This window comes from Diabrotica undecimpunctata, chromosome 7, assembly GCF_040954645.1.
Source record: "Diabrotica undecimpunctata isolate CICGRU chromosome 7, icDiaUnde3, whole genome shotgun sequence".
Taxonomy (NCBI): domain Eukaryota; kingdom Metazoa; phylum Arthropoda; class Insecta; order Coleoptera; family Chrysomelidae; genus Diabrotica; species Diabrotica undecimpunctata.
In genome coordinates this window covers 63,686,870-63,713,053 of record NC_092809.1, presented here as the reverse complement: position 1 = coordinate 63,713,053, position 26,184 = coordinate 63,686,870, and the positions used below count along the sequence as shown (strand labels likewise).

Below are 26,184 nucleotides of genomic sequence, written 5' to 3'. Positions count from 1 at the left end.
TTATTCGCGAAGTTGCCATTATAAATCAATTGAAAAACAGTTATGTTGTAACAGATTGATCGAAATATTGAAGATGTGATAGCTTAAAATATATCTGAAGACGCCGATGAAGAAAATAACACTACCAAGTATACTCAAATAGTATGGGGACCCGTTGAGGGTAAATCACTAAGAACGTTTGATTTCTCTAGTGTTGATATTGAAATAAAAGCTAAATTTTATGATAGATATGAGCAGACTCCGCACGATTTTTTTAAATTATTTATTACTAATGAGCTTATCAACAAAGTGGTATACTAAACCAATATTTATGTTAAACAAGTGTTAAAAGAGAGATGCAAAAGCCAAAGGGCCACGTAAAGGGATGGGTTCACACAAAAAACAAAGAAATGGAAAGATTTCTTCGTGTAATTAATTGGATGGGTCTAGCGCAGCTACCACGTCTAAAAGCTTATGGAAGCACTAACTTTTTATACGTTAATAAGGTAAAATATCTCATAGCAAGATGAAACTCGAATAACTGCTTCAAATGTGGCATTTAAATAACTTTGAGGATGTGAGCTTTGTCAAACTTAGAAAGTTGGGCCCACTAATCAAAATGATTTCAGTGTGTTCTTATACCAGGACCTAGTATATGTATTGACGAAACTTTTGTTCCTTTTAGAGGCCATTTAAAATTTAAGCAGTACATTAAAAATAAACAGAACAAATTTAGAATCAAATTGTATAAACTTTGTACAACTGGTGGATATACCTATAATCTACAAGTGTATTGTAAAACCGATGGTATCGGTAATGCAACAGCAAATGTAGTCATGAGTTTAATGGACAATCTTCTGGACAAAGAACAAACCCTCCATATTGATAACTATTATACTAGTGTGTGTCTAGCATCTTAATTATTGGACAAAAAAATGCATCTTGTTAGAACTGTAAGGATAAACAGAAAACTAAATTCAACAATGATTTCATCTTTATGATGAAATTAAAAAAAATTAGAGATCTAATGCTGTTGACCACCAAACATACCATTCAGACACTGTTACTCAAAAGAGATTAAAAAACCAAAAAGCCATTGCAAATTATAACAAAGCCGAAGCTTATATTGATCTTTAGGATCACCTGAAAGCATATTTACATTCTCTTAGAAAATGAACTAAATAGTATCGGAAGTTAGCAACCGAACTAATTTTAGGTTCTGCTTCAGTGAATGTATACTTGTGTTTTAAGAAAATAACAAAAAATAAAATGTTGATTACTGAATATAGAGAGCACCTCGCCTTGACACAATTAGATGTAACTCATGAATTTGTATTGGTTAAGAACATAAAATGATGATAATTCTATTTTGCAAGAGGATGCTAAAGGTCGATGCTATGCTTTAAAAACAGAAACTTTAGGGCAGCGATAAGCACAAAATAAATCACCTTTAGTACATAAAATCAAATAAAATCATAAAATCAAACTTTATATTGTTTATGTATGGTTTATAAGTAAAAAATGACATTCAGTCTTTTGCATATTTTATTAAAGACTTATAGTTATCACCAAACTTATCAAAAGCAGCTGTTAGATATCTGTATCAACGAAAGTCACAGACAAATCCTTAGTTCTCTGGTTTTACTACTAACAGAAAAACAGTAAATTTTAAATTATTTTAAATTTTAAATGTACTTCTTTGTAAATGAAGATTGTTTATTTTGTTCCATATTTTTAAACTACAGAGTCAGAAATTCAGAAATAAAATAAAATATAAACCAACTTATCAATCATGTTAAAAAATAAAACAAAAATCGACTTACTTTTTTAAGAGATTCCTGTTCGTCAGTGTAGAGGTCCCGTTAAAATTGGAATTGTTCTTCTTGGAAATACAAGGGTAGATTCTTGATATTTTCTTAATAGAGTTCGTTTAAAGCAGTTGGGCACGAAAAACCTATTTCCTGAAAGAAAAATGAGTGTTTTAAATGTGTATATTTCTTTTATTCTTTGAATAACAGCATTTTAAGTAAAATAAATTGAATTATTTCGGAAACAATTTTGCAGCAGTAATTAATTATTAACTGCAGCAGATATTAACTTTGTTTCCCTATATACTATTTTACTACTGCTTCTCTGTAAGAAAAATGAATAGAACATCAGTAGAACTAGAAATTCTAGTTAACAAAAAACTAGCTAACCTATTAATACAGCTCAAACGTATGTTAAATCGACGTGTCTATCGTCGTATTATCATCGTATTATGGTCTTTTAATCAGAAAACCTACCACTCTAAATGACGAAGTGGAAAAACCTGACGAAGATATTTCAAGACGCATATCAGACAATACATCCAATGTCACAATAATAGACGGTTACTTCAAGGCAAAAATAGGTCCGAAAACAGGCGATAAAGACACGTATTGGGTACCAGAAAATTAAAGAGGTGATATGCTAAACAATTTAGCAGCAAACGAGGGACTGTACATATTGAATACGTTTTAGCGATTATAGAATAGTCTTCTTCGTCTTCCTCTTTGCCATCAATTTCTATTTTACATGTTGCCGAACTCCGCCTGCAGTTTTGTTAGGTGGATCGAGTAGCTCGACAGAACTGTTGCCGGTCCCAAGCCCGGGTAAAGTAGGAGGGAGTCTATATCCAGGTTAGCACCCTACTGGTAGACTTTAAAACTATACATATCATAGAAACAGCATTATGCCCTGGAACAGGATTTAGAGAATAGTAAAAATTAAAATAAAAAAAGAGAAAAAAAAAATACAAAACTGACCAACTCATAACAAATAAAGAAAAATGATAAATAACAGTTAGATAAAATTTTAGTGTAATATTGAGAACTTGACATAGTGTTAACGTATTTTACATTCTCTTTCTAACAGTATAATCCACTATGTCCTAGCTCTAATATAAAAGCATTATTCTGAAGGGTATATTACACTATTTATTAACTTCTATAAAGGTATATATCATCAACAGTACTTGGTGTTGTTTAATTATTAGGGTTGTCACATTTCCTTTACACTATCTGGACATAGTGTAGTTTTCCTCTATATATACATAGATGACATGAGATGCATTGCGTGTAGAAATTGACCGGTGTAAGTTGGTAACTAGGGAAGTTAGTCAAGCTCTTCTCTTCGAGATTCTCAATGTGGCGTGGCTTAATAGTAGTTGTGTTAGTGGGTTTCTGGGTTTTGCTGTTTTTTTTTGTATTGATTGTTAGTGGAACATATTATCAGATCATGAATTCCACAGGGAAAAGGCTGGTACAAATGATTGTGTTTAATACGGCAAATCACGAGAATTGTGGTAAGTAAACTTGTTGCTAATAATAATAATAATAATAATAATAATTAAGGTTAGGCTGTGAATTTAATTTTATAAGTAAAGCACATACGATTAAATGGGTATTTTGCGACGTTGCCAGATCTTATATACTATAACAGATGGAAGGAATTATTGTTAAAAATATTTTTTGTTTACTGATAGCGATGTGTCGATATGTAGAAATGTAGAAGATACACTGAATTGTCAAGTGAAAAGTAATGAGGGCCATACAAGTAAAATTTCTTAACGTTTATGATCCATATCATATTTTATTTAAAAGAATATTTTTGTTTGCAGATAGCGATGTGTCGATATGTAGAAATGTAGAAAATACATCGAATTCTCAAGTGGAAAGTAATGAGGACCATACAGGTAATCTTTCTTAACGTTTATGATCCATATTATATTTTATTTTATTTACCCCTGCAGGAGATCCAGTAAATGAGCTGAGGGTACCATCATGCAGTCATCAGTCCCGACGGTCTTCATTTGACAACAGTACAGATGATTCTATTTTTGATGAAACATATGATCCCAGTAGTATGAAAGAATCTGATTCAAGCTCAAACACAAATGTTAAACGGTACCAAAAGACGAATGATCAAGCAGCAACATTAGATTATAAAAAAGCAGCTGGTTATTTAGATGCCAATACAGGGTTATTGGAAAACAAAATAATATCATTAGAAGCATCAATGTTTTAACTGAACAGGAACGTGCGGATAACAGAACTCAATAAAGAAAAGTCAAAAACAAAACGGAACTTCAACAAGTGGAAAAAAAAGAAAGTCATACACGTTAATAGGCGGAAGTGTAATAAACGAAAAAAAAGTTACGCAGCTGGAGAAGCATATGTATCCAAAAAAGGAAATACTGTTTCTGCAAGAGAAATGAAAGCCATGTATTCTTGTGGAATCAAATGCTTTGAAAAATTTACACATAGTGATAGGCTCACTATTTTTAATTACTATTGGAGCTCTATGGCTGATTATAATATCAAGCCTCAATTTGTTGTTTCTTTTGTGGAAAGTAAACCCACAGCAACAATAAGACGAAACGTCACAAAACCAAAACAAAGTACGCTGATTTATAAGTTTTCATCAACAATGTAGCCATTAAAATATGTAAAACTATGTTTTTAAATACGCTGGCAATTTCAAATTCGGTTGTTATAACTGCTTTAAAAAAGACAACCTGGGGGAATAATTAAACCAGACAAAAGTGGACGACAAGTTCCTAGTAACAAAACATCCGAAGTTGTTATCCAGAATTACTCAACACATATTGTCGTTTCCTTCGTATGAAAGTCATTAATCTAGAGAACAAACTGAAAGTAAATTTTTGTCTCAAGAGTTAAATGTCAAGCAAATGTATCAACTTTACATAAAACACTGTTCGGACACCAATATACCTAAGTCTGAAATTGCTAAAAAATGGGTTTATACAAATGTTTTTAATACACAATTTAAGTTGAAATTTAAAGTTGTAGAAAATGACACATGTGATACTTGTGATATGTACTGCAGCCAATTGAAAGACCCCCTTTTAAGTTTAACCGACCAAGAAAACCTACAGAAAAGGTATGATGCTCACCTAGCTGATGCAAAGCAAAGATATGATTTAAAAAATGCTGATAAGGATATTGCCAAACATAGTAATAAACATAAAGTATTGACTGTACATCTGCAAAAATGTTTGCCTGCTCCGATGTTGACATGTGGATTAAATTTCTACAGACGGAAATTATGGACATTTAATTTCACTATTCATGAAGCATCAGACGAAACAGCTCATTGTATGATATGGGACGAATCCAAAGCTGGCCGCGGTGGTGACGAGATAGCATCGGCCCTTCTTAAATATGCAGAATTAGTAATTTCCAATGCTGATGTCGCAGAAATAACGTTGTGGCCAGACAATTGCTACGGGCAAAATAAGAACATGATGCTAATAGCCTGTTTATTTTGGATTTTGTATAAATGGCAACAAATTAGGATTATTAATCACAAATTTTTGCTTAAAGGCCATACGCATATGGAGGCCGATACAATACACGCTCTGATTGAGAGAAAGCGAAAGAAGCGAATAATATGACTATCCTTCCCTATTAAATCCCTTGGGATTGGCAACAATTTATGTGGTTGTTCAGCGAAGATATCAGTTCATAGTATGGAATTAAATGACTTTAAAAAATTCACTGATCTGTATAAAAAATCCATAGCCATTAATGCAAATTTTAAACAGGAACAAATACCAGTGGTGTACAGAAAATTTTTGATTTCCGAATGTGTCCACATCCAGGTCCACCAAGAAAACGTAGAAAAGCTCTATTACAAAACAGCTTTTGACGAAGAATTTAAACATCTTAGCCTAAAAAGAAGAAACGCTACATTTACTAAATGTCTTGCCATAAGTAGAACACAACAAAAACCAATATTTTTAGCAAAATACAACGATTTAATGTCATTATTACCGTTTTTATCCAGTGAATGTCATGCTGATTATAAGTCTCTGCCTAAAGCAGAGCATGTTTACGATTTTCCAGAATGTGAAATGAATGATTAATAAATGAACTAATGATTTAAATTTTTTTATTTCAAAAGCGGAAACACTTCAAAAGATGTTTAATTACCATTAACATAATTAGAGTAGTATCAGGAGCTATAACATTATGTCATGAACTTATGTAAATGATTGGAGGTAAACAACACTATGTTTTAAAAAAAAAATTATCCTCTTCTAAATTTAGTTTAAACTGCAGTAATACATGCAAAAGTAGGTAAATATTCTATTTGTCTTTTAAATTGCAATTTAGTGTTAATAATTAAAAAAGGCTTAATAATAATAATTATTTTCGAGGTACGGCATACTATAACCCGCCTTTTCTCAGAAGTACATTTTATGACATAGTGTAGTTTACCTCAGACACACCGAAATATTTAACAAGAATCCCAGACGTCCACCAGATAGTCTCGATGAGAATACTAACCTGAGTTACTAGAATTACCACTGAACCAGTAATCGCAGCAACCCATTACAAGAGTAAATATACAAAACAAATTCTAGGATAGAGAAGATGACTTATAAAAGTAAGTAAAAAATAAAAGACCTGCAAGAAAAGATGGCAAAACAAGATATACTTAATAGATATTGTAACTTTCAATCCAATCTATTGTGCACTACAGGAAACCAAAAACAATAAAGATGCAGGGAATAATAGGGCTTTAAAGAACTGAAAAACGAACTGGTTAATCTGGTTAACAGATGCGTAACAAAAGAAGATATCCTAGACAAATGGGAAAGAGCACTGATAATACTGATATACAAAAAAAGTGATTCAGGAAAACTGGAAAATTACCCATCGATAAGTCTCCTGCTCCAAACATACAAGCTTTTTATGAGAATAATAACAAGTAGAAGGGAAATAAAAGTTAAGCTATACCAACTAAAGGAGTAGGCAGGATTCAGAATGCATTAAATTACAACAAAACACCTGCGCGAATCAAACAAATAATAGAAAAGACAAATTAGTACGATATACTTTTATGGTTGATCTTTGTAAAATTCAAAGAGGCGTTTAACACGACTAATACAAACTTAATTATATCTGCCATGCGAAATGCCACAATAGCTCAACGATATATCAGTCTAATTAAAAAAGTCTATAGTAAAAAAAATCTTAGGTATACATCTACTTGCAGAAGAAGTTACGATACAAAGAGGGTAAATAAGAGAATATAATTTCTTCAAAACTATCCACTTTCAGATTTAAAGACGTTTCTAAACAATTAGAATAGACCTGGTAATAAACATAGCAGGAGAAAGACTTGGAAACCTGAGATTCGTTGATGACGTTATTATATTTGCGTATGAAGAAACATAAATTAAGATAATGCTACTAATACAGCAAATAGCAAGGAAAGTAGGATTCGAAATAAATAACATAAAGACAAAGTATACATAGATATGAAACTAAAAATAATAAAATTAATCACAAAACCAACAGTAACAGTATAGATATTAACAATATAAGAGAAAACTCAAATCACTACTCAAGAACAGTTATTGGTAAAAAATTACTTGGCCGAACAGACAGCTCTCCATTAATAGAAATCATAATTAATAGTGCCAAAGAAATCGGAGGCTCGCAACAAAAAAATGAACATAGTAGATTGTCTGATAAAATCAAAATAATGCTAAAACCAAGAAGGAAAATGAAAGTACGTAGCAACATACAGAGAATACAATACACAGAACTGTAAAACAATAAAAAAAAGTGTTAAGGAAGACATAAAAAAATACAATGAAAGACTGGTAGGAAATGCAATTGAAAACAGAAAAAACTATAAGAAAAATGAGAAAGGCAATAATCATTGAGAATCAGGAAATCGTTGATCTAACAAAGGAAAACACCAGAAAAACAGACAGAATACAACTCGTAACTAAATTCTACAGCGACCTATACAAAGCCCCAGAAACACTTAAGGAAGCAATCAGTAACCGAGGAAATGCAACATAAGTCCTTTCAGAAAAAGCAGAATCGACAATTACAAAAATGAAAAGCGGTAAAGCAGCTAGAATAGATGGCATAGGAGTAAAACTGCTTAAATTCGCTGGCAAAAAATCAGCAAAATTTTAGCAGGCATATTTACGAACTGCCTAAGATCAACTGCCTAGTATCAAAAACTACAAACCTATAAGACTACTACCAAACATTTACAAGATTCACTACCCTGGATCATATTCATAACATGTGTGAACTAATGAATAGAGCTAAAGAATATAAATTAGTCCTAGCAATAACCTTCATAGATATCGAGAAGTCTCTCGATTCTATATGTCCCAAGGCAATAGTAGAAGCTTTGACCAACCAAGACAATAACAAATTATACATAGAGACTTTAGTGAGTATATAATCAGGCAAGAAAAAGCTAAGGTAAAAATTTATGAAAACACTCCAGACTTTTCCACTACCAGAGGCGTCCGACGAAGGCAAGCAAATAATAAACCCAATCCATGTACATACTTAAGCTTGTCATACATAAACGGTATTTGTGAACAATTTAAATATTTATCTGACATAATATACAAATAGCATATAAAGTGTATAACCTTAATACTAAATATTTTAGCAAACTTACAAGTAAAACTTCTCTATAAAAAACACATATAGTATATGAAATTCTAGGAGACTTCCAAGAAATAAAGACTTCTAAGGAGTTTACATTGATCAAACAAGTCAACACCAACATTTTAGATTTAACACACATAAATATGATAAAATGAATACGACAGCGCTTAACAAACATAACAAACAAGATCACACTATTTTATGGTAAGATTTTATTAAAATTTTTGTAAAGAGTATGACAAAATCAATTGATGTATTTTAGATATTGTTTTGAAAAAGGCATGAAATATCTACCGAAACTACCAACTTAAAAAAAAATAATTTTAAATAAACCTACTACTACTACTAAGGATTTCCACAGTTTTCACTGTCTTCCTTCACTCAACCGTTTTCTCCAATTTTCCCTGTCATTCCAGTCTCCATCTCGCAGGGTTCTTTTCTCCATAGCCTCGTCGATTTCATCTCTGAATGACCTTCGGGGTCTTCCTCTCTTTCTTCTTCCTTCTTCCTTCTAAATAAACCTATTCCTAACAAAGTTTTCCAAAAAATATAAACAATACACACACTTCTGAAGCAAGAAGCTTCTGCATATGTAGTTCTGAGGAGACCTAAGAATGTCGAAATACGTGTAAGTGGATGGCAGTGAAATTAAATCACAAACATCTTTCTATAAATAAATTAGTTTTATTTGATAACACATTGTGAGAGACATCGACATCGGACAGAATATTGGTCCAAATTACAAGATAGCAGGACGAGCAAGCAGAACATGATTATATTGTTAAAGAACATTACTTAATATCTTTTGAAGACAAGGTCCCAGCCAAGTGTGAAGGCGAGTTTTTTTCATATAAATATTTTTCACTTTTTACTTTTACCGTAACCGATTTTAGGTTAGGTAGAATCATTTTCTGTAATTATATATAGGGGATAAACGGGGGTAATTGCTATTGTCAATTAAAATAAACTATTTATAGTATTTCATTAATAATATGCGTCCTTTTTTCCACGCGTCCTTTTTTCCACGCGTCCTTTTTTCGCGCGTCCTTTTTTCCGCGTCCTTTTTTATGCGTCCTTTTTTCCGCGTCCTTTTGTCGGTATACCGTATTAAAGCAATTTCATTATATCGAGTGCGCCAACATATGTTATTAGTTAGGGCAACAATTAGTTAGATTCTAATTCTTATTTATTTTATTTCCTTCCACTACTGTTGTAATGGGCCGGTTTAATCTCATTGGTGTAAAGGTATTTCGAAATTCACACCAGAACCCTGAGAGAACGATATTTTGTATTTTGGGCGTTATCAATATTAAGATATTTAATAATTCGAATTAGTAACAAATTCCATTCGTTTAATAGTTCTTTATATTAAAATTAATGGGCTTTTAAAGGATTATTAAAAAAATAAATTTTTAAACCTATAAAAATATATTAACACAATAAATAGTATATTATACATTTCTTAATATGTCATGTATTTTCTTTAGCACGGTTCTGGCTCTTATTTATAAGTAAACGTACTAAAACACTGATAACTGTAAAAACTCCATATGTTACCATACAAGTTTTTTTTAATTAGATTTTATTACTAGAAAAATCAACAACCAAATCCTGCCAATAAATATTAATATAAATTGACAGATTTATTATATCAAAATGTTACTTTTAGATTTGCATTTAATTACGTGTCAACAATAACGAATTGATTATTGATAGCTGTAATTTCTATCATACGCTGATATAAAATCGGAATATTTATTGGAATCGCAGGATAAACAATAGATAAGCTAACATTAGTTTAAGATTAGAATATGGTGATTTTATGTTATAATGTACATTTTAAATTTTGATAATATACAATTTAAAACTTTTTGATTGAATTTGCTCATATGTCTCTCCAGACTAATGTTTTCCCCTGTAGTCCCCCTGTAGTCTTGTACTTGGTTTCCTTTTTTTATAGCTGTTTGAGCAAATAGGGAACATTTTAGTGTTGTATTGTCCCTTATTTTACCTGTACCGAAAAGACCTCTAGTTTTTAACTCATTTAGTAAATGCATGAATAAGAAGAAGTGATCAAAAAAAAAGGTGGAATCTCGTTTTCGGCTAGCGTGATTGAAGCACATCTACATGAGACACAAAACAACCGACGAACTAAGACCCAAGTTTTTGTATAAAGCTGGTATTTGCACTGAGTTGCCTTGATATGGTGTAAACCATACAATATAACCTAGACGGAGAGTACCCATCCAAAGCTTATAACCCCAACGAATGGGTTTGTTTTGTATAAATTGTTTCGCAGGGTGCCTTTCAAAATATGGTACCATAGTTTCATCTAGGCTATGTTCTTGTTCAAAAGAAGCGTGATTTAAAAATAATTATTCAATACATCATATAATGACGGTATTTTAGCAAATTTGGCTGTTTTTTCCAAACTATTATTATCACACACATGAAAAATTTTCATTAAATTGGAAAATCTATCTCTCGATAGAGCTCCAGCGACTTTTTTCTTCTGAGTATCATCACGATTTTCCCAATACATAAACCTTTTTGGTAACACCACATAGCCACTCAAAATAAGCACACCCACAAAACACCTAATTTCATTATCTGTAACATCACTAACGTCAAGTTTTTTTGGGCCGCGTATATATTTGTATATGTTGTTATCATATTGAATAGGTTGTTGTCAAAAAATAGCCTGAAAAGCTGTAATGGCGTGCGATTTTGTTTAGGTCCGATTTCTGTTCTCCAGTAAACATCTTTAGGATGCTGGTACAGATCACCTATAAGCAATTGTGCAGATCCTAGTTTTTGGAGAATAATCGAAGGTTTTGTTTCTTCTTTGCGTAGTGTGGCAAGAGGTACGTCGTTGTCGTCGGAATCTGACTCTTCTACACTCTAATCTTGATTGTCGAAAATAACTTTCACGTCATTTCTCAGCTGACTTTCTAGTTAATGGTCTATCGTTGTGACCTTCTCGTCCTTGAATCGCAATCTGTTATATTATCATTTGCATTGTCTGGAGGAAAAATAATTATACCAACAAGAGGCGTTGGAATCTCATATGTGTCAAGTTCTGCAATTAACTCATGCAAATTTAACGGTTTCCTAAAAAAATAACCAATTTGTAGTGCTTATTACTCCTGTCCTTCCTGTCCTACCTCATGGTCCAACTAATTTCATCCAACCTTTAAATTGTCTTTATTCTCCACTATAATGACATCATTGTCTGCATAAGATAGTATTTTCATGTCCGTAGTGTCAATTTTATATCCTTTTACACCACACATTTTCATTAATACCTCATACATAATAATAAAAAATAGTTATCTCATACCACTATGTACTTAAATATATTTCACTGTATATTTGAATAAATTTTTATTTCCTTACCAATATTTTATTATGTATTTACATGGTACACCATATTATAGCCTTCAAAAACGTTAACATTTTATACGGATTCAAATTATCTGCTCAAATTCAGTACACGTAGAGATAGAAAATTGTCAAATGACTCTTTTATTGCTTCTATTGGAGTATATAAGTAACTGAAATATAAAATTGGAAACAAATTGAAAGTGCTGGCAGTGCAGAGTGCTATTTCTGTTCAATTACTTTGATTTTCAGGGACGTTCATCTGGTTCTGATTCTGTCCTGAGCCGGGTTGTAAAAGATTAGTTTGTAAATTCGATATTACATTTGACTTTCTATTACGTAAAGATTTTAGTAAAAATAATGATTTCTGAGGGATTTTGCTAAGGAACCACAAAAAATGTAAAAATTATTTTAAAATATTCTGGTCAGTTTTTCTCAAACCAATGTTTGATTCCCCTATTTCTTTGTAGACTTAGGCAAATATGCAAATAAAAAAGTATGAAATATGCGCATAAATATGCAGTACTTTATGCAAAAATATGCAGTATTTTATGCAAAATATGCATATTTATCTAGAAAATATACATGTACTAAAAAAAATATTTACAATATATTTTTATTTACAAAAATACTTACAATATTATAAATACATAACATATACAATTATTTTAACATATAAATATTATTTTGAATTGTGGTAACAATAGATTACCAACTGATGTTCAAAATTTTCTAATAAAAACTTATGGCTTCTATCTAAATATATATATTTGTAAATAGAAAAACTGCTTTCGACATTAACTGATCATTTTTCAAAATTACTATAATAGATGGTTCAATTGAAATGTAGAAACTATAGGGGAATACGTCGGCTTAGTGACACAAAAATGTATCTCAAAAATGACTACTTTTCAGGAGAGCTTATATAAGGTTTTTAAAAAAATGATTTGCATTTTGTAAGGATCTGTAGTTTATTCTCAACTTTTTTGTTCCGAATTATTAATCTTAGGAATGTATTCTTGACGGTAATACAATCATACGCAACAACGGATAAATTGTGTTTTCAAATTATCAACAATTAGATAAAATAGCGGAGATACATTTTTGTGTTCCTAACTGAGTAGTCTATTATTATAGAGACTTATGTATGTACCATTTTATTTAAGAAAAGCTTAATCTTAATCCTAATAAAAAGTCATTTGTATTTGAGTAATATCGATAAATTTCGAGAGATGAACATACTGAGTGGCAGGTATAATAATTAAAAGTACAATAAATTAAAATTAATTAATCTCTACCTGGTCCGAAAACTTAACCACGCCATGTAAATACAAATGACTTTGTAGTAGGATTAAGAGTAAGCTTTTCTAAAATAAAATGGTACCTACTTGTAATTCTTTGTTGCTGTAGCATTATAATCTAATTTCACAAATGAAGGTTACCCAATTTACTAATAATAATAACAAAAATAATAATCATAATTCATTTTATAACTTTATATTGTCCTAAAGCTAATTTCCTGTGACATTAAATACTATTTAAACGTCTCGATGGGAATAACCACAATATATTTATTAAAAAAAGAAACTTTATAAAATGTTTAGACAACGATTTCTGAATTAAAGGTCGAAACGCCAATAAAGTTTCTTTTTTTAATAAATATATTGTGGTTATTCCCATCGAGACGTTTATAACTTTATTTAAAATCATAAAATATTTTTTTTTAATTAAACATAAACTTCGAAAACATTTTCAAACAATAAATTTAATTATGTCAATCACTTTGCACATCTGATTAATTGACCTTATTGTTGGTGAGCAACGACTTATAAAAGAGATGATACTAGGAGGAAGTATAGAAGGAATAGAATAGAAGGATACTATAGAAGGAATAATGCCTTTATAGAAGGAATAATGCCGAATAAATCCTTATATTTTTCCTCTTTTATTGGCCCTTGTCTTTCATATGCCGTTATTAAGTTTGGCATGGAAAATTTTCAGTTTCCTTGTTTTATTTAAAAAATGTTTATTATCGTCTTTTCTGTACCGCAGCCATGTTAATTTTAGCCAATTTATACTACTACCATAGATGTCCACTTTTTTGATTTTTATTAGAATTGTGGCAAAAGCTTTGAAGTCATAAATTTCTTCCTATCCACTCTCGTGTACAGTGTATTTTGATTTCTTTGACGCCCTTCTTACAGTGGAGTACCACACAGTGGGGTCAAATATGTCCACATTTTTTTATGCTTTCTCAATATGATAATGGACCGAGTCACACTCCTTCATCGAATGGTCAGGTTCCAAAAAGCAATGGTCAATTTTTGGAATCTCTAATGTCTGAACAGCGTAAAGCAACATAGCAGATACATTTACGTTGCGGTTTTGGCCACCACATGTGTCACTTATTCTTAATCGTCACCAAAAAAAATATATCCTCATATTGTTTATATCCTGATGATATATGATACATTAGGTTCACTGGTAGAAACATGGGAGGCACTATCTGAATAAATATGTCACTTGTTGTGATGAGAGCGGTAAATTATGACTATGTGTTTTATCATCTCGTACCGATTTGTTAGGAGTTAACAAAACTAATTTCTTCCCTCTTGAATCCATTATTGTGTAATTATAAAATTATAAAACAGTATTATATCGATTATTATAATAATCTCTACAACAATTAACTTAAAACTGATTCACGTATTTACGTCTTCACAGTTGTAACAGAACTGAAAATGCAACGGACCACCCTGCCAAATATAATAAACAAATTATCAACTTATTCACGTGTTTCACAACTGTAACAGAACTAAAAATACAACGGACCACCCTACTAAACATAATAAACAAATTATCAAATTCACAGTTGCTACCTGCAATCACCATTCAGTGCAATAAAATTAATGCCACAGAAATGTAACTTAATATCAGCTTATTTATAGTACGAAAACATAGTATCACAGAAATGTAACAGCACTTACATTTCTGTGACACAAAAAGATTGTTAAGAAATGTAGTTACGAAAACTCCTTACTGGGGTTTTAGGTGGTCGGAGAGATACAGTTTTGTGTCACTCAATAGAACTCACTAAAGTAAGTTCAATGGTGTAGATATCTCAAAACGGGTAAAAATGTAGTTACATTTTTGTGTCACTAAGCCGACGAATAATCCTCCTTAATACAGCATACAAAATATTTTTGAGTATTTTATATGGTCGCCTGAGTGCATATTCAAAGGAGCTTCTTGGCGAATATCAAAGTGGTTTTAGGCCTGGTTGATCAACAACAAACCAGATCTTTGTGCTAAGGCAAATACCGGAAAAAACCAATGAATTAAATGTCGACACATGCCATCTTTTCGTATATTTTAAATCGGCCTATGATAGTGTCCTAAGAAATAAATTGTATGAAGCCATGGATGAATTCCACATTCCCGATAAACTGATAAGATTGGTTAAGGCTACAATGCGTAAAGTTGTTTGCAAAGTCGAAATACAGGGCGAACAATCACAGGCATTTGAAACGCATGTTGGGCTGCGAGAGGGAGATGCGCTGTCGTGTCTCCTTTTTAACATAGCTCTGGCAAAGATGCCCAAATAGATAACAGAGGAAATATTTTTAATAAATCAACCTAAATTTTGGCATATGTAGATGATGTTGACCTAGTTGCCCGCACAACACGCAAGCTAGAAGAAATGTATACCCCCTTGTCAAATGCCTCGAAAAATATAGGCCTGCAAGTAAATGAGGAAAAAACTAAGATAATGGCATCAACACCCAACAATCGAGCCAGAAACATCGGCCACCAATTTACGGTTGATAACTCTACCTTTGAAGTGGTGGACAAATTCACATACCTAGGCTCCCTGATCACCAAGAAGAACGTCATGACGGAAGAAATCAAGCGAAGAATAATATATATATGAGAACATATGAGACATATGAGAAACAGAAACTTAAGCCAAAAAACAAAAATAACCGTATACAAAACCCTTATACAACCAGTGTTGATATATGGATCAGAGACATGGATCATTTCCAAGGCAGATGAAAACCTCCTGCTTATATTTGAACAAAGGATCCAGAGAAGAATATTTGGTGACATCTGTGAAAATGGTGTTTGGAGAAGGAGGTACAACTACTAGATATATCACGGATATAAACATATATTTGGTGGTAAAGACGTAGTGTCTCTTATAAAAATAGGAAGACTAAGATGGGCAGGACATCTGGCAAGATCACAGTAGAACAACTCTCCTAGAAGAATCCTTATGTCACAACCTGTGGGAAGTAGTAGGGGTAGGTCAAAACTTAGATAGAGGGATAGTGTAGATGGGGATGGTAGAAAAATAGGCGCAGCAAACTGGCAACAGTTGACAATGGATAGAACTGACTGGCCTAATAGACTTGGAAAGGTCGAGGCTCTTTTATAGGGCTGTAGCACGAATGATGAATGATGATAATAGATGGTTCTAAATTAAGTGGTTCAGAAAATGTCCCAGCTAGTACTTGAACCACTTCAGAAAGAACCTGGTAACCACTATTTTTTTTCCGTGATTACTTTAAATTTTTGAAAAATTTCCTTTCCAATAGTACCTTTAACGTTTTGTCACAATGACTCAAATTCTTTTATTAAAACTCTACTTTCTAAAAATAATAATTTGGAGGATTCTAATTGAGTTATAGTTTTCTGGACAACAATATAATTTGATTTTATGAATGACAGCTGCTGCTGGAGGATGGCTTGCTTAGCTTCCAATAAAGATTGGCAACTATCATCCGTTAAAAGGTTAATTATTTTGTTTTTTTCAACAAAATGATCAGCATAGAAATTAGCTGCTTCCAACCATGTTCCCCAACGTATTAAAATGGGTTGTGGTGACAGTGGAACAGCAGGAAGCATAACTCTGTAACATTGTATTCTTACAGGTGATTTCAGGAATACATTTTTGACCTTCGCTATTAAACTGTTAACTAGTGGAAATTTTTTTCTTACTTCCTCCGCAACTCTGTTTATTCCATTCGCTAAATAAGTGACATGTATTAAGTTTGGATAAAATATTTTTAAATTTTGTCCTGCTTTCACCATATATGGTGCAATATCAGATAAAATAAGCAATAATTTATCATTAGGCACAGCAGCAGGAAGAAAAAAGTTTGCTAATGCTTCCGCTAATGCTAGAAACCGTGATACTCTTAGAGCGTTGGCTTTTTCCACTTGCTTACAGGAAATTAAATAAGATTTTGGAAAGGTTTCATCGCTAAGTACACCAATGAATAAGTGCAAAATGTATCTTCCTGACGAGTCAGTGATCTCGTCCACCTTAAAGTAATTATTACCTATTTCGGCTTTTATGTTGTGGATAACTGAGGATTATAACAAATTGACATTATTTCTCTTTAGAGTTCGTTCACTGGGAATGTTTTGTTTGCAATATTTAAAAAAAAAAACTGAAGTTTTCATTGGATAATTTTGAAAGCGGTATATGAGAAAATACCAATGCACGACACAAGTCTTCCTTAAAAGTTTCTTGCTCGTTTGTTTTTTAGAACTTAACTGAAAGCACTTGAACACTGAAGGTTGATATTTTTCACCGGATGTGGTCTTTACTTTTTTAGCTAAATGTTTCGCATGTTTGACATGCTGATGTTTTTTTTCAGATGAAATCTAAAAAAGAATATAAATATTCTATAGTTGTACCCATTTTTAAAATCTAAGATTCTAGAAATAAACTAAAAATGAACCGTTTTTGCATAATAATTAAAATATTTAAATTAAATCAAATAAAAATCGCTGTAGTAACCTTGAAAATGTCAAAAAATTACTGTGCAAGAAGGAAGAACCCCCAAATATTTACAAGAGGCTCTTGGTCTTTTCTGTTTACATTTAAAGAAAAAATACTGTGAGCATAAATTAAAAGCACTTAATTAATTAAGTCCAATATTTGATATGTTTTTGTTTTTAGCAAAATTAAAGCAAACAATGCTATTGTTAGAAAAAAAATGTTAGCAACCTTTCAGTAGACTATTGAATGATTTGAATTTTAAATAGGTATCCTATTTTTTATCACAAGTTTAAAAAATGCTTGAAAAAAGAAAAAATACATCGATTTATTGCAAACTAGCCTTGTGTCGGTACTTTTCTTAAACATAATCTCCAAGTTTAAAATCTTTGTACCACCGTGTAAACTTTTAAAATAAAATAAAAAATAATACCTATGTACTTACGGTTTTGCCACAACATAAGCAATAAACTTTATCCATATCCATAGATAGCTCTTTGTAAAGTTTTATCCAAGTTAAAATATTGCTTATTTTCGGCATTTTTAAAGCACAATAAAAATTCACAATTAGAAATACAAGTTGCTACGCCTCTAATTTTACAACAAAAGTGAAACCAAGTGAAACTGACCATCAATATAAAAATTTTTACCTAGAGACATAAACTGGCAAACACAAACCCTTAATTCCAGGACAAATCGTGACAAAACTATACCCCGCTGTCTTTTATTAGTTACTATACCAAGAATTTAAATACCAAGTGATTATAAAACAAAATTAAATATTGGCATTTTTATGCTATCTGTAAGTTTGAATATAAAAATGTATAGTTAACATCAAATTTCCAAATTGTATGCATTTTATGCTCACTTTTATAAAAATATGCAAAATTTGACATTTTTGCATTTTTTATGCATTATACGCAAAATATGCAATTTGCATATTTGCCTAGTCTAATTATCAGTAACAAAAAACTGTATGTCCGTTTTTGTTTTTCAAATAAAACAACACCATTCACCAATGAGCTTACACTATCTATATATTGGAAACTACTTACAGGATATTTTTTATGGAATTTGTTTATGGGGATAACAAATTATAACGAACTGAACAAAATATTTTGACAGATATGCCACTTTTGGTTATACTGGAAGTTTCTGTATATTATTGCATTTTTATATTATTAGATAATGCATTAATGCATTTCTAGGTAAAATTTGTAAAAGGTACCATAGATCAAAATATCACATTTTTTAAATTACACATTCATCTTTTTTCAAACATTTTGACAGATAGAGACAAAGTTATACGAGTTAATGGCTCATCCATTGACAAATACAATGTATTAAAAACCTTTACACACCCAAAAAGTAGGTAGGTAACGTTCTTTTAAAAATTTACATTGAAATCGACTTCTAAATACAGGATGTTCACAAATAATACGCCGTTTCTTTAAACACCAAATCACAGTAAGAAAACAATTTTAAATAAAATAACCTGTATTTTATAATTTTAGTATAAAAAGATATTTAGAGTTAATGCTTTTGGCAATAATTGTGATTTAATGTTAAAGGTAAGATATTTAGTGTTTTTCAAGCAGGCCGTGTATAAAGAAGTGATAATTGTCATTATTCCTGGTTACGTCAAATAGGTTCAATTCGCAGATGACCTAATCATTTACTGCCATGTTAAATATATCCCCACCACATGTAGACTTATCCAAAGCACAGTAAATCTATTTTAATGTAGATGTAACTAACTAGGATTATCATTTTCTTAGAGCAAATCCAAATTAATTTTCCAGAAGCTTAATTCTCTTGCTCTAAATTTGATTCAACAATTTTCCACTATCTGTTTTTACTCAATATAAAATTATCAACTTGATATTTGACACCAAATTAAATTGGAAGAGTCACATATTTGAATTATGAACCAATTTTTTTAAAAGGCCAAACGTTCTTAAGACCCTTTGTAATCTTTAATGGGGTGCCGATGGAACTACTTTATTCAGAGTTAACAGAGCTCTAATTCGATCTAACCTCGACTACCATAGCTTTATTTATTCCTCTGCCTCTCGATCTGACATAGATTTATTAAACTCTGTTTACAATGCTGCACTTTGTCTTTGTCTAGGTGCCTTTTGCTCTAGTTCTATGGAGAGCATGTACCATGAATCTAACGAATCTCCTCTCAAATTAAGACGACAATCACTTCTACTTTCATATGCTACATTACCATCCGCAAATCCCTTTAATCTCGTTCATTTCCTAATTACTACAATGCCGTATTCTTCCAATAACAATATTTAACTCCGTATCATAAAACCTATACCACAATTAAGTACTCCACTACTTAAAAATATTGGCGTCTTACTAAGTAGTTCGTCTTCCTTTATTTCCCCCTAGACTAATCACCTTTTTTTTGTAGACCATCACTTACCATATTAAAGAAACATTGATCTTTTAACATTCTTATTAAGAAAGTATTTTTAGAAATTATACAAAAAAAATCATATGATTTAATTGTCTATACCGATGCTTCTAAAAGTACCACTGGTGTTGGCTGTGCAGTCACCACTAAACATGAACTTTTAAGATCTTCTCGATTACCATTAACAGGCAGCTTTTACACAAGTGAACTATGTAGTATCCTGTTGGTTTTTAAATGCATCTCCCATTAAAAAAGATATATTGCCATTTGTCCAGATTCTTTTTTATCTATCCATTTAATGAATACAATTTTCCCGACCACCCATTAGTTCAAAACTTTCATGACATATACCAAAATATCTCTGCTTACGATGTAACTGTCTCTCTCATATGACTACCTTCTCATACTGGAATTATTGTTTATAAAAAAGCTGATAATTTTGCCAAAGAAGCTGCCAACCATAGTACTGGAGTTACCACAATTCAACTAGCTTACAACTTTAAACTCATTTTTAAAAAGTCAGTAGAGGATAATTGGAAAACCTTACGGCAAAAGAGCAAAACAACTCTTTATAAACTCCAACCGTTTATTGGTAATGTCTCCCTGGACTTTCTAACTAAAAGATTCAAAATCAGCCATACCAAACTTACCTATGGTTTCTTAATGTCCTCAGGAACTCGTCCAACTACCATTGCAATGTTAACCTGATTGTGAAATGATTCACCAACCTGTATAAAGCACTGGACTTAAAATCCACTCTTAAGGAAATAAAAGAATGGAAAAGAAAAATATTTTGAAAGTGTGTAAATATTTATGTTCTAGCTGAGAGCTTTCGGCTTACAAAGCCACACTCAAAGCTATGCTACAATAGAACAATAATATAAATAACTGATTTAAAGTTTACAATGTTTCTCTTACGGCAAGTTTTGAAACGTACCACTAGTACTTAGTTAATACCACTAGAAAATTTACTTTTAACACTTATAGTTTGATTCATGACGTTGCTTATATTTTTATGACTCTTTTGTTCAAATGTATTTTACAGAAATTCGTTGATCTTCTAGGTGTATCTACATTCTTTTCGTTAGTATATAAATTTAAGTTTGGTTTTTTTATTATATCTCAACCTGAACATCTTTTCTAGGATCAAAAAGCTATGATTATATTTACATATTTGCATATATAAGATTTTTGTGTGTATAGTCAGAATCCAGAAATCTAGGCAGTAAATTCTTGGAAGTAATAGTGATGGTTCATTGCTATTGTAGGTCTTCCAATGGCGTACGAAAAATATCATAAGAAGTTACGACAAAGCTACTTGTATTAAATAAATATGTACCTATTTATAATTATGTTAATTTTAATATGATTATTGTTGACATTTGGGTTATTATATATATTAATATAATATACATGGTGTTTGGTAACGAATGGCCATAACTTAATCTTAGATTCCTGAGATTAAAATAGGCCGATTTAAACTAACTTACTTTAGTACGAAAGTTGATAATAACCAAAATAAAGGGGGTCAAAATTAAACTTTTATTTTTAAATATTTCGTGATAGGCATGGGATAACAACACGAAATTTGGTAATCTGGAGTTTTTTGGGACGAGAAATCAAAATTCGCCACTAAAAATGATGAAGGACGCCACATACATCTTTCAGTGCTCGTTTAATACGTTCAATTTTTTTTATCTCCCACTTGACATACTTTTAGAATCAAAACTTTTATTCTCTTAATATTTTTACTTAGAAAAGATATACTACATCGCTGTACAATCCATTACTTTTTATTATTATTTTATAAATTTGAATTACAATAAATAATTAATTTTAGTTTAGAACGTAATAGTTACACCTCCCTAAAACCGCGATAGTTGGTGAAAGTCGGCTACTCAGGTATTTAGTTGTTTTGCTATCGAAGTAAACAGTGGTGTGATGACGATGAGTAGAATACTATTTTGCTGACGTCACGTTGCCCAGCAACCGTCAATTCTATTCGTCGTTGCTACGCAACGTGACGTCAGCAAAATAGTATTCTACTCATCGTGGCCCCACCGCAGGACATGACTCACATATCGATTAGATTATCTAAGCAGTGAACACTTATTTTACTGCTGTGAAAGCAGTAAAAGTAAACGACGTCCAAATTTTTCGATGGGAGAAAAAACTATTATATTCAATATGTATTGTGGACTCCGTGAAAGGAATAAAAGTATGTCGGTCAACGATGTAGTTACCCTGTGTAGTGATTTGACTAAAGTTTCGACGAGAAGTGTATACAGAATTGTAAACAATGTTAAACAAAGTGAAGGCAAATTGAATGATGGACCTGTTGAAACCATTGAAACCAGAGGTAGAAAACGCATTCATCTTGAAGATCATACCAAATATGCTATTCGGAGGAAATTCCATGCTTTCTTTTTTCGGAACGAAATCCCAACCTTAGAAAGTTGAAGTTGAAATAAATTCCGATAATTCAATACCCAAAATATCACGAAGTGTTTTATTGCAAACATTAGAATAACTGAACATTAAATATATAAAAAGAAGCAGGAATAGTGTTCTTTTAGAAAAAGATGAAATTGTTTTGTGGCGTAGAAATTACTTACAAAAAATCCGAGAGTATCGTCGTGAAGGGCGAGAAGTATACTATTTAGATGAAACTTGGCTAAATCAAGGTCATACTGTCTCAAAGGTGTGGCAAGATTTGGAAATTAAAAGTCGTTGACAAGCCTTCATTGAAGAGCTTTCATTAGGATTAAAAACACCAGTGGGTAAAGGACGGAGGCTCATAATAACACATATAGGCAGCGATTCGGGTTTTTTTGGACAACGGCTTGTTACTATTCGAATCCAAGAAAACCAACGATTATCATGAGGAAATGGACGCTCAAAGATTCGAAGGTTGGTTTTCAATTATTCTACCAAGCCTTGAAGCAAATTTTGTCGTTGTTATGGACAATGCGTCATGCTTTCGTATGTAAATAAGTTTGTTTTGTTAACCTAGTTTTCAAACTAAAATACGTTTTGTACCAATATACTTTGCTCTTAAAAAAAATGAATACTCTTATATATATATATATATATATATATATATATATATATATATATATATATATATATATATATATGCTGTCACTATTTTTCCGGGTTTGACTCCGCGTTGTAAAATGCTGGTTTTCTTGAAAACCATTGTTTTGGCGACGTTTCGGCAAGGTCTCACTTGCCATTCTCAAGCCTGGTGGAACTACTTCTCGTCGTTACTCGATTAGTACTGTACTAATCGAGTAACGACGAGAAGTAGTTCCACCAGGCTTGAGAATGGCAAGTGAGACCTTGCCGAAACGTCGCCAAAACAATGGTTTTCAAGAAAACCAGCATTTTACAACGCGGAGTCAAACCCGGAAAAATAGTGACAGCACATATAGCTCCCGCGGAAACCTCAAAACAAACATATATATATATATATATATATATATATATATATATATATATATATATATATATATATATATATATATATATATATTAGGTATATTCGATTCGATTTATTTTATTTAATTATAATATATTATGTGTGAGTGTTTATATGTTCACTAAAAGTAAAAGTTCACTTCATGTAATCGGCAAGTTCAGAATTGGATTTTCATAATTATGTAAATTAGTATATTTAAAATATAAGTAATTCCAATGAAAAGAAACCTTTCATTGAAATAACAGCAGGGTAAATCTCTCTACTTGCCTTTTTGATAATTAATTTTTGTAAGAAACAAAAAATGTCATTAAAAAAATTATTGTTTGTCATTAAATGTCATAGAAAGTTTCTTTGTCTCTTATTTCTTGTACAAAATTATGGAATTTGAAAGTAAGTGTTTTTTGTAATAAGAAGTATACACTTCAAAGTTAAATATAAGTCTCATATCATATTATATTAAGATTAATTTTTAAAAGTCACTGCAACAGTGTGAACGATACGCTACTGAATGCTAAGCTAGGAAGTCAATGAGCAATTTATCTCTCTCTATATTATGACAACGTTGATCTACTATTCCTTTCTACCGGTCCTAGAATGCGATGTTGTCATGTATGACTTTTACAAAGAATACTTTATCGTACTTTAGATGTTTTCTATTATAAGTATTGTATATAAATATAACATTATACATAAATATTGATGTTACTAAATACATTTTATTATATACCTTAACAAATACAAAACGATCATTAATATGATAATTTTGTTGCATGTCAATGATTAAATGATAAATTGCTAGAATATCTATCATTACAAACTGGCAACGATGTTGTTGGTTTATCGCATTCACAGTTCGGAGAATTTACTGCCTACAAATTTGATTCTCAATTATAGTACTGTTTATGTTGGCACATAATACTCGTAGATTTGATTTTCACTGTTTTCGGTTGTATGTCTTCAATTTGACATTTTTTTTGGGTGGCCAAATTTTGTTTACAGAAAAATCATATCTAAGGATTCAGCAACTTGACGAATTCTGTGTCCGTTCTAATTTGTTTATTCATTATTAAATTAACGTAAGTTTATAAATTTCTAAAAGAAATATAAACATTATTTTTTTACATAGCTAATGTTAAAGTGTTGCTTGTTTTGAGTAGATAAAGTATCACTTTAACCGCAAGGGTAGATAAAGTGACACTTTAACAGCAAGAGTAGATAAAATGTTTTAACTTTTTTTTATTCAATAAAATTTACAAATTCAAACACATTAAGTATTAAAAACAACTGAAATTTTACAATTAACATTATTAGAAATATCTATTTTTGGAGCATTACAACTTGTACTCATTTGCTTAAACATTTGATTCGAGGTACTGGATTAATTCTTTTCCGTCCATTTCGTATTTATTCACTTTGTACACAAAATGCAACAATATTCTCCGCAAAAACCAAAACGTAACATTTGTTTGACATTTGTTGACAGAGTAATTCATAACCCTAGCAACGGAGCAGCACAATTGCGATTTTTGTGCTAAAAATTACAATTTTCTTTAAAATTCTATTTTTCACCTGAACTTGAAGTCTTGCTATAGAAAAAAATCTGCTATGTTGTATTGCACACGACGATAAAATCGCATTATCTTCTCGAGCATAATTAGCGTCTCAACGCTAAAAAACGCTTTCGAAGATAAAGTACAATTTTATCGTCTTGTACAATAAATAACTATTTATCTACTATTCTTCACTTTTTGCAAGTACTTAAAGAGAATATTTTAATAAGCGTAGACACTATGGTTAAGAGCTTAAGTAATAAATTTACGAAATCCTCAACACACAATATCCTAAATAAACTAAATGTTTATGACCGGGCGTTAATTAAATTATTGTATGACCAGAGAAAAAAAGATCCAATTTAGTTGGAAAATATATAAGCCAGATTGTGTGAACAGAATGTTAACTTTTAGCTTAAGGAAAACTACGACAATACAATTATTTTTCTGCGAGGGAATAAGAAGAAACATAGAAAAGAGCAAGTTGTCCTTGGGGGACAAATGGTGAACTTTATTAACTATATTTACATGAAGTCATTTCTTTGTTACATGAATACGAAATTGTATTTGTTATTAGTCCAGGAAATGTATGAATAATTTTCCATGCGTAGTGTGCTTTAAGGTTTATTGAATAATAAATTTAGGAAAATTTGACACTTTTCTTACTATGTACACTGACCGCCAAAAAAAAGGCCAACCTATAAATCTCCGAAAATAAAAATTTACTGGAAGTTATATGCACTGTTTTATATTGTACACTTAACATCTTTCATTTTAAAAACTAAAAAATGGTCATGACTACTTGATTCCTTATAATAAGAAAGCTACAAAATAAAATAGTATAATATCGAAACGAATTACAAACAATAAAAGCTACGAATGAATTCTTCGCGAAGCATGTTAAATTCTGCAAGACTTTCTGGCTGGCCTGGTTGACTTCAAACCCTACGATGATCATCCCCAAGATGTATTAATTCCTACTTCTCTAAAGTAATTTTTCACGATTCTTGCAGTATGCGGGCGTGCACTGTCATGTATAAAGACAAAATTGTCCCCAATAAATAGACCAAATGAAACTACTGCTCTTGCCAAAACATCCTGTA

The 26,184-nt window shown here is 31.3% G+C and overlaps 1 protein-coding gene across 8 annotated transcripts in view; it reads right to left on the bottom strand.

Moving 5' to 3' along the window:
- The window catches only part of Dh31 (diuretic hormone class 2), a 710,452-nt gene that overhangs the window by 188,729 nt on the left and 495,539 nt on the right, over positions 1 to 26,184 (bottom strand). For all 8 annotated transcript variants that reach the window (XM_072537480.1, XM_072537477.1, XM_072537479.1 and 5 more), the window contains one exon: positions 1,803 to 1,940. The gene's annotated coding sequence lies outside the window, so the exon portion shown is untranslated. The remainder of the gene's footprint in view (positions 1 to 1,802; positions 1,941 to 26,184) is intronic.